Source organism: Gouania willdenowi, unplaced genomic scaffold (genome assembly GCF_900634775.1).
Source record: "Gouania willdenowi unplaced genomic scaffold, fGouWil2.1 scaffold_315_arrow_ctg1, whole genome shotgun sequence".
NCBI lineage: Eukaryota > Metazoa > Chordata > Actinopteri > Blenniiformes > Gobiesocidae > Gouania > Gouania willdenowi.
Window position 1 is genome coordinate 914,059 of NW_021145076.1, and position 11,044 is coordinate 925,102.

Consider the following 11,044-nt stretch of genomic DNA (forward strand, 5'->3'; position numbering starts at 1 on the left):
TTTCTATAACATTTACTCCTTATGGCAGTAAAAAAAAAAAAAAAAGAGTCATTTATAAAGTACTGCAGTAACTATACCCTATGATACCATGACACCATTATGATTTGAAAAACACTGGTATAAGTTTTAACAGGCATAGTGCCCTGCACTGTGGTGAACAGGAACAGTAGAGCTACACATTACTGAGACTTGAACCTTTGATCAGCTGATCAATGATTACAAATAAGAAATCAGGGTCTATTTAAAAGCTTTGTGATGCATGTTTATTGCTTTATTTCTTCATTGGATCCCCATTAGCTTCCATCATGGTGGTTGCTAAAAATCAAGATTCTCGTACAAATAAGAACAGAAAAAATTAAATATAGTTAAAAAAAAACCAGAAATATTACATAAAAAAATACATCAAGACACTTGTTTGTTACACCAATAAATACATTTAAAAAAACAACTATATTAATATATAAATGTTGGTAAAATTATGATTTTAAAGATTTTTTTAAATATGTATAAAGTTTACATGTCTTTCAGGTCCCTAGGTAATTTGTTCCAAGGTTTAAAATATCCTGTGATTCCTACACTTTTTAGGAGGGTGCACACACACAGTTTTTAATTTAAAGTTTTTGGTTGATTAAAATTCACAGAATATCCCCCACCACCACCGTCCTGTCCTGTATGGAGCAGAATCAGAATTCCTTTAATAATCCCAGGGGGAAATTGCTTTTGTTACAGTCACTTTAAATCAGCGATTCCCAACCTTCTTGTCCCGTGTACCCCTTGAGCTTTTTTGTCATACCATGAGTACCCCCCCTCACTCATACGTAATATAAAGAAATGTAATATAAAAGTATCCATATTACATTTCTAGTGATTGCTGTTATTACTCAGTACTTTTTCTCTCCTGTCAGCTTCGTTTTTTTGCAATTGCTTAATTTCTAATAATACAGAGTTCATTGATACTCATATAGGTTATCCCAGTTTTAGTTCTACACATGCAGTCAATGCAGAGACAGGACTTCACAGGTCTGCTATTTTTTTTTTTTTTTTTTAACCAAACTTCATAAATGACAGAACAAGATGTGATTTCCATGTTTATGTGGGTCTTAGTGTTAAAATACTAAATATATTGATGAGTGTGACAGAATAAATGTATTATAAAACTGGGATAACCTATATGAGAATCAATGAAACTCTGTATTATTAGAAATTAAGCAATTGCAAAAAACTAAGCTGACAGGAGAGAAAAAGTACTGAGTAATAACAGCATCAATAGAAATGTAATATAAAAAGTATCAAAAAAAAAATACTTAAGTAAAGTACGTATACTTTATTTATTAACACTGTATGTATACATGTACAATATAGGAAACAGTTTGTTGACATTACTTGAAAGTGAACGGTTTGCCGTGGCAGCAAGATGAAAGTGACACAAACATAACTAAATCATCAGTTTCTTCTCTCACTGCAAGTGGTGAAGTAGCAAAAGCTCTCTCTGAGTATCTTTGTATCAAAAAGTTAAACAAGCTATTTTTGTGAAATTTGAAAAGTTAAATAGTAAAAACCTGAGTGAGGAATGGCTGCTGCAGGTAAGACACAATTTACAGACAAAATATGAGGATGAATTTTAATCTGCTAAATAAGATGAAAGAAAACTGCAGTCATTGAAGGAATTACTAGATTTCCTTAAAAAAAAAAAACAAAAAAAAAACTACACATTCTTATAAAATACTTAAAATATTTCTCCTTGAAAAAACCCACAAACAATTCAATATTTTATGTAGATGATACTGAAACAGTTTGAGAGTTTGCATGTTATTAGTAATGTCAAGAGATTAAGTTTTTTTTTTTAAAATTAGTGTTTAATAATTATGCTCTGTAATTAATTTATTTAATTAATGTCTTTAAATCTCACTTAAAATATCTGAAAAAATCCCTCAACTTCAGGTATTTTCATTTAAATTAATATTAATAACATTATTGTGGCAGATAAAAAGACTGATACATAACAAAGTGGTTTTATTAAATAATTTATTATTTATAACAGAGTTGAACAGATGCAGACGTAGTTATTTACTGTAATTCAGCTGTATTTGAGACTATAGGAGGATAATGCTGTGTACTTTTGTCAATTTTCATGATATGAAATAAAACAAGTTAAAATTAAGTGCTCTAAGTTAACGCATCAAAAACAGTTACAACACTTTTCTAAACTATAAAATGATTAAATACAGTCTGTGTAATTACACAGAACTTGTTGCTTTTCTCTCCTACAGATAATAACATTTATCCAGTGAGTTTGTTCATTTGTCAGTCATAAACTTGTTCATTTTGGCTCTGAACCCTGTCATCTTGTCCAGTGTGTATTAGCAACACAGCGTGTTAGCATGTAGCAGCTAGCACTGTCCGCGTGTCCGTGCTAGCCGCTACATGTTAGCATTGAGGTGGTAGAAGAGGCTGCAAAAGGTCCAGTGATCAGCAAACTCTATTTCTTAAACAATTTGTAAATTTCTGGGCTTTTGTTTTCCACGCGGTGTTTTAAAAAGTCAAAATAACGCCAACAAAGCACACCAGTGTCCCGTATTGTAGTCTGTGCATCAGTATTATGGGGATACCGGGAACTCTTTAAATAACAATGGTTCCGCGCTGTTCGGAGCTCAAAAAATCTTTCAACAAAGTTATTTTAATTAGGGGCTCGTGGCCACTATAGCTCCTCCGTTCGCGTCTTATAATTATTCATCTTCCGCCAAAAGTTCGGCGCGTAACTAGTGCCAGAGTTTTGAGAAAACCCACACAAAAGTTACATCAAAACGTGCGTCTCGGTATCGGGAATCGCGTGCTATGACTTTTATAAGCGATTCGTTAAAAATTCGCAGAAAAAAATCGCAAAAAAGTGCGACTTTAAGGCCCATTGAAATGAATGGGGAATGAGAATTTTCAAAAAGACTTAGAAAAATTTCACCAAAAACAGGAGTCTCCCATTGAAATGAATGGGGTAACCATGGCAACTAGGCCTCTGACAGCTTCTCAATGGGGAATTTACAGGTTTCTGACTGGTTTCAACTGATTTCAACCAGTCAAACCTTCATCATCACTCTTCCTCTTCATCCCCATCATCTTCATCACCAATACTCCTTTAGTGTGGGGTTTGCGGGTTCCCTTTTCATCTTAAAACTTAAATTGTTAATTACTAAGCAATTTTTCAACCGATTTTCACCATTTAAACTTTGAAATGTGTCAAAAATTCAGCTCTTCATCATCACCCATCCTCTTCATCATCAATTTACCTTTAGTGTGGAGTTTGCAGGTTCTCATTCAGACTCAGAACTTAGTTCTTTCACAGCTCAGTCATTTTCCAACGGATTTCCACCATTCAAACTTTGACATGTTCAGCTGTTTGTTCACTTTCAGGTCATACTGGGATTTTTAAACACACTACTGTGTGAACTGGACTTCTAACTGGTTTAACTGGTTTTCCCCTTCAAACTGGGATTTTGACACATACTGCTGTCTAAACTGGACTTCTAACTGGTTACACTGCTTTTTTCCCTTCATCTGGGGTTTGTACACATACTACTACTGTATAAATGGACTTCTAACTGGTGGTACTGGTTTTCAAGGTTTACTGGTTTTACTGTTTACTGGGCTAATGTTAATGGTAGTGTAATGCTAATGCTAGGGTAATGGTAATACAAGGCTATTGCTAATGCTAGGCTATTGCTAATGCTAGGCTTTTGCTAATGCTAGGCTATTGCTAATGGTAGGTTAATGCTAATGCTAGGACAATGCTGCGCTACACTACTAATGCTAGCGCAATGCTAATGCCAGCGCAATGCTAACGCTAGCGTAATGCTAGCGCAATGTTAATGCTAGCACAATGCTAATGCTAGCACAATGCCATTGCTAGCGCAATGTTAATGTTAGTGCAATGCTAATGTTAACGCAATGCTAATGTTTCCGCAATGCTAATGCTAATGCTAGCGCAATGCTAATGTTTGCGCAATGCTAATGCTAGCGCAATACTAATGCTAGCGCAATGCTAATGCTAGCGCAATACTAATGCTAGCGCAATGTTTAATGCTAGCACATGCTAATGCTAGCACAATGCCATTGCTAGCGCAATGTTAATGTTAGCGCAATGCTAATGTTAACGCAAGCTAATGTTTCCGTAATGCTAATGCTAATGCTAGCGCAATGCTAATGTTTGCGCAATGCTAATGCTAGCGCAATACTAATGCTAGTGCAATGCTAATGCTAGCGTAATGCTAATGCTAGCGCAATGCTAATGCAATGCTAATGCTAGTACAATGCTAATGCTAGCGCAATGATAATGTTAGCGCAATGCTAATGCTAGCGCAAAGCTAATGTTAGCACAATGCTAATGCTAACGCAATGCTAAACACCTAAAACTTAAAACTAAAACTGTTTGGCCATTTTTGAATGGATTTCCACCTTTCAAACCGGCAACCGCCCACGAGATCCTCCCACGATTTCCGCGGAAATTGTCTAGTTCATTCTGTTATTATTTGTATTTTCTTTTTTTTTTTTGACTGTCTGCCCTTTTGAAATGTCCAGTTTGGCAAACCAGAACAATAAAGGATACTTGATATAGGACTAAGACATTAACTGTCACTTGTTAATCTTAAAGTACATATTAATACAAGAGCACATCTTAAACAAATACATAACAATTATAATGTAGTTGATAATGAAAATAAAAACACATTTCCTGATATGTTACAGTGAGAAAAACACAGTTGGAGGATGTGGGAACCTCTCACTTGCACAGGTACAATAATCTTATTATTATTATTCTGCCGTGTGAGTGTGTGTGACCCAGGCTTTGTGTTGGCCAGCAGGTTGTGGGTTTGAGTCCAGCTCACAACAAGGAGCACGTCTGGTGACTCTGTTAAAATACACCAGAAATATCTATATAGAGGTACAGGTGACACTGTCTATGATATTTCACTATTGCTTTTTGCATCTTTTCCTTTGTGTGAGGGAGTGTAAAAATTGTCCCCCTGCCTTTGTGCAGCTAGCGCTCTACCATTTGAGCTAATTCCCCTCTCACTGAGAGGATTGGGAGTTGATGAAGTAGGTGAGTGTAGCTGCTCAACAGAACAAGAGTATTTAGTTACTTTGAAGGAGTAAACCAGGAACGCTGGTCAACACAGTGAAACTGTTCTTCCTGATGGACAAGCTTTTCCTACATGTTGGTGGATTCTGAAGAGAATTCTTCTTCTTCTAATCATCAAATCATCTTCTTACAGAACATTCTAAGAACTGTTTATAATCTATTAGAAAAACCTTTTTACTGTGTTTTTCTTTCTAAAAGATGTTTGTGTTCTTTGTGGTTATCATGACCTCTGACCTTTGTGATAATCTAAGACTAAAATCACTCTCTCTTCCTGTAAATGCATTTTAATTCTTAAAACTTACAGTTGAATGAACTATTCCTCCTGTACAAAGTAAACACAAAAAATAAGCAATAATACAAGAAACAATATTACAATAAACTAAATATTTGATGCAGATAGCTTCCCTCCAGAAAAAAACCCATTACATATATTATTGCATACACATACTTTTTGTGTTCTAAAGCGAGTGGGTGGAAGTACAATTTATTAGTCCCACCCCTTTTCCTACATTACAGTAACAAATAATTAATTTTCAGCATCCTGTTATCAGACCATTGCTACTGTTAATAAATGTATTGTCTCATTTTTATGATTTTGATTTTGATTTGACTGAAATACACACGTTTTAAATTGCCTGATAATTGTGATGATTCAAAGGAAGAAAATCACAGAGTAAAAAAACAATGAGCACTGGAATCAATGTGTCACATTTATTTATTTAATCAGACCAGATCAACAACTTCCTGAACTGTTGGTGTCCATTTTCCAGCTGACAGCAGGTTTATGTTGGAATCCTGTGCAGCCTGATCTCTGGGTTCTTCAGTCCAACACTGGAACCAGAAGGTGTCGTCACCATCCGTGTGTCGCTGGGATCTGAAGATGATTCCTGCTCCATGTCTCCATCCACACAGAGATGTGAGTGGAGAACAGATGAAGTGCTGAAGGTCTTCCCACACTCATCACATCTGAGAACATTCTTCTCATGAACTCGTTGGTGGAGATTAAGGTTTAATTTCCTCTTGTAATATTTTCCACATGTGTCACATTTATGAGGTCTTTCTGATGAGTGGCTGAGTTGGTGAGATTTTAACTGATGATATGTTGTAAAAACTTTGTCACACTGGTCACAGGGACACACTTCATGTCCAGTGTGAGATCTCAGGTGGATGATGAGGGTTAGTTTGTGTTTATATATTTTCCCACAGTGGTCACAGCGATACAACTCTGTTCTGGAGTGAGTCTGCATGTGCAGAGTTAAATGTGATCTTTGTGTAAAAATCTTTCCACACTGTTCACATCTGTGAGCTTTGATTCCACGATGAATGAGGACATGTCGACTGAGGTGTCCAGATTGACTAAAAGTCTTTCCACATTCATCACATTCAAACTTTTTAACTCCACTATGAATGACTTTGTGACTTATTAAGGCAGAACTCTCGGTAAAAGCTTTTCCACACTGGTCACAGTTAAATGGCTTTTCTCCAGAATGAATTCTTTGATGTTTAGTGAGGTCTGATTTAAATCTAAAGGCCTTCCCACACTGGTCACATGTATGTTTAGCTTTAACTCCAGCTTGGCTCTGCTGTTGAACTCTTTGCTCTGAAGTTTTTCTCTTAGATTTGTTTCTTTGTTGTGGCTGAGCTTCATGGTCCTGAGAACGTTGAGGTGTCACTTTGTTCTGGCTTCCAGAGTCCTGTAGAACAGTTAGAGATTAAACACAGAGAAGGAACCAAACAAACATTTGTTTCTAAATGTGTTCCTAGAAAGAACAGTGGCTGTTCATCCACATCCACATGGACGTCAGCAACCAAACTTCAATCCACTCATTTCTCACCATATTTGCTGTCACGGCTGAGTGGTTCCACAATCCTCCATTCACCTGTAACATCAGCATAGAATCAGCTCCACCTGAAGGATAGAAGAGGCAGAATGAACGTTAAGGATCTAGAAATATTCATTCATCCTTTGCAGTGTCATCACTTTGAAATTGACTAAAATGATCAGTTGTTCAGAGATCACATGATGTGGAGGAAAATATTTAGATTTTGTGGCTGAATAATTTAAATTCCCATTGATTTGTAAATGAAGTTCTTCAGAGGAAACAGTTTGACTTTGAGGTTTGACTTTGTTCTTACAGGATTAATGAACAACTTGTAATGAGCTCATGATTGGCTAATTATGGTCCTATAATATCTGTGTTAATAGAATCATAGACAGAATGACAGAATCAACCAATAAAAATAAAATCCACTGTTAAATGCAGAAAGTGACATAATGTGAATGAAACGCTGTCATCGTGAGGTAAAGGGAAATGTTAAAGGGGACCGTTCATTTGGTGCACCCCAGCACCCCTCCTGGTCCTGAGCTAAACAACATGTTGAAGCGTCCACCTGAAACACGTCTAAACTACCAAAATACTGAGCAGACCAGTTCCCACGTAACGTTTATGTGTCTGTGAAGCTACGGCCATTTCTGGTGAAGAGCTGCAGTTGTTCTGTTGTTGTGGACGAGACCAACGATGACAGGGATTGTAGAGTCTGAAACATCATAGGTTCATGATAACTTGATAGCTTCTAATACTGTACAATATTCTGCCCTCTAGTGGTGAAATAACTGATGCATTTGTTTTTGTTTAATCATTATAGTCTGGAATGATGTCATCAGGATCATTTAAATTAGTTTAATTTAAATGAAGTTGATCAAACTTAATCAATAAACCTGATCAGATTCAGTAAACTATTGATCCTTGAGGGGAAATATGTTGATATTAATGCTGCTCTCATACATCTTTATATTACATACATAATAAAAAAAAATTAACAGTTTTTGTTTAAATATCATTGTAATATATTTCTAAATAAATGAAATTTTTTTAAAAAAAATGAATCATTTGTGTGAATATAACAGAAAACAAAAGATTCCTGAACTTATTGATTAAAGTCAGGTCATGTTCTCCACCACAGATCCTGGATCAGTACCAGTAGTGGGCGGTTAAGGAAGAATTGTTGGTAGAATCGTTCACTTTGGGTTAAAAGCATGAAACTTGGCACATAGATGGAATGAACACTACTGATTATTTTAGGATGTGGATCCACCTCAGCAACCTCCCCTAGTGGTCGTTATGGCCATTTTTCTCAAAATGGCCGTTAATTTATTGAAATACATATTGAAATCCGTAGCCGAGCTCATGCTGTTTTATAAACACGTGTCTGTTTACATGTCAATCATGGCAGAGAGCTTCCTGGAGGCGTGGCTTCTTCAGCTCAGTGCCAAGTCAAATTCGTCATCAAAGTGGGAACGCGTCATCAAAATGTAGCGAGGTGTTTGGGCTCACCCTGTAGTAAGAAAGGAGCAAATCACCCTCTAACTAACGATTGAGGGAATTAATTAAAAACTATATTTAGGACATGTGTATGAAGCCCTAATAACACTTTATCATGTTTAAAGCACAGAAAAGTTAATTTAGCGTAACATGGGCCCTTTAAATAAACATTGTTATTGTCACACTGGCTCAGCATCTGATTTTGGGTTACACACACACACACACACACACACACACACACACACACACCACACACACACACACACACACACACACACAACCACACACAAATTATCCAATTCAGACTAAATGTTCAATGTTAAAATGAACAGATTTAAATATTATATAATATTGACTTATTTTTCAAGGAAAAATGTTTTAAATAATGTTAAAACCAGAGGTAAACATATTTTCTAATGATAATCTGTCCTTCATTAAGGAAATCTAGTGATTCCTTCAATGACTACAGTGTTCTTTCATCCTAGCAGATTAAAATGAATCCTCATATTTGTCTGTAAATTGTGTCTTACCTGTAGCAGCAGCCATTCCTCACTCAGGTCTTTACTATTTAATCTTTCAAACTTCACAAAATGTTTGTTTTACTTTTTGATCCAAAGACACTCAGAGATATTTTTACTACTGAACCACTTGTAGTGAGAAGCAACTGAAGATTTAGTTTGTGTTTGGTTCTCTTTCATCTTGCTGCCACGGCAACCGTTCACTTTCAAGTACTGTCAACAAACTGTTTCTTAAATTGTAAATGTATACATACAGTGTGAACAAATTTAGTTATTGTATTTAAATACTATACTGAACTAATATTTTCAAGTATATGTACTTTACTTGAGTATATTTATATTTTACACTACAATTCTGTTGATGCCCTTATTATTACTCTGAACTTTTTCTCTCCTGTCAGCTTAGTTTTTTGAAATAGCTTAATTTCTGATAATAAATAGTTTCAGTTGATTCTCATATGGGTTATCCCAGTTCTATAATACATTAGTCTGTCACACTCATCAATGCATTCACTATTTCAACACTAGACCCACACAAACATGGAAATCACATCTTGTTCTGTCACTTCTAAAAGTTTGGGTTCAAATAAAATTGTAGGCCTGTAAATCTGATTCATATGTGAAGTCCTGTCTCTGCATTGACTGCATGTGTAGGACATCCTCATTTTCTGTTGGTACACTCACAGTATGAGCCATGTTACTTTTTACAGTAAAAACATATTAAGTAGTAATAAATAGTCTGAAGATCCTCCTGATATATCACATCTATTCTGTAAATATTGAAGTCAAACACCCTTATTTTATGTATTACATACACACACCTTTGGCTCTGAAAGCTCTCAAACTGCTTCAAACACTATCATCTACATAAGATATTAAACTTATTTTTGAAGGAAAATATTTTTAAAATATTATAACCAAAGTTAATGTATTTTCTAAGGATAATCCATACTTTTATATATTTATTTATTGAAATAAAATCTATTGATTCCTTCAATGACTACAGTGTTCTTTCATCCTAGCAGATTAAATTAATCCTCATATTATGTCTGTAAATTGTGTCTTACCTGTAGCAGCCATTCCTCACTCAGGTCTTTACTATTTAACCTTTCAAACTCCACAAAAATGTTTGTTTTACTTTTTGATACAAAGACACTCAGAGATATTTTACTACTGAACCACTTGTAGTGAGAACACTGAAGATTTAGTTTTTGTTTGGTTCTCTTTCATCTTGCTGCCACGGCAACCGTTCACTTTTAAGTAATGTCAACGAACTGTTTACTATGTTGTACATGTATACATACAGTGTGAACACATTTAGTTAATGTACTGACATTTTACTTGAGTATTATTTTTATGGGATAATTTTACATTTCCACTGATGTCCTTATTACTCAGTACTTTTATTTATTCAATCAGCTTAGTTTTTTTTTTTTTTTTCTTTGTCACTGGCCACGTTTACATTTGAGCTTTAATTCCTCTTTAATTCAGAATAAAAGTTAAATCATCTTTAAACTCACCTTGTAAACATTTAATTCCTAATGCAAATTTAATTCCAAATTAAACTTAAATCTGAATTAGGTGGCTGGTTTATTCCAATTTCATTTCTGAATTAAATAATTCCTCGATCTTGTAAACACTTAATTCTGCTTTAATTTAATCCACTTAAACACTGTAATTAACTAGTATTTTGAACATGTACTTTATATGAGTATTATTTTGGGGGATAAGGTTTGGTTGGAGGAGATGATGACACTACCTTTTCTGGGTTCATATCATTTGGAACATGATTAATAACTATAGTTTGTCAGATTAATGCATTAGGTATTATTATTGTTGTACATAGACGGATCACAATTACATACATTAGGAACAAAAGTTTAAAGATCATTTTATTTGCTATCACAGTTTTTTTAATACTTGTGGTACTTTTACTTTAACAGATTTAAGGATTCTAAACTGTCCAAAGTTTCTGTAGCCCAGTAAAAAAAAAGCTTGGGTGTTAAGAAATGTTAGAAAGATGTTCACTGATTAAGGAGGTTATTTGTTTTATTAATCTCTGAACATTTGAA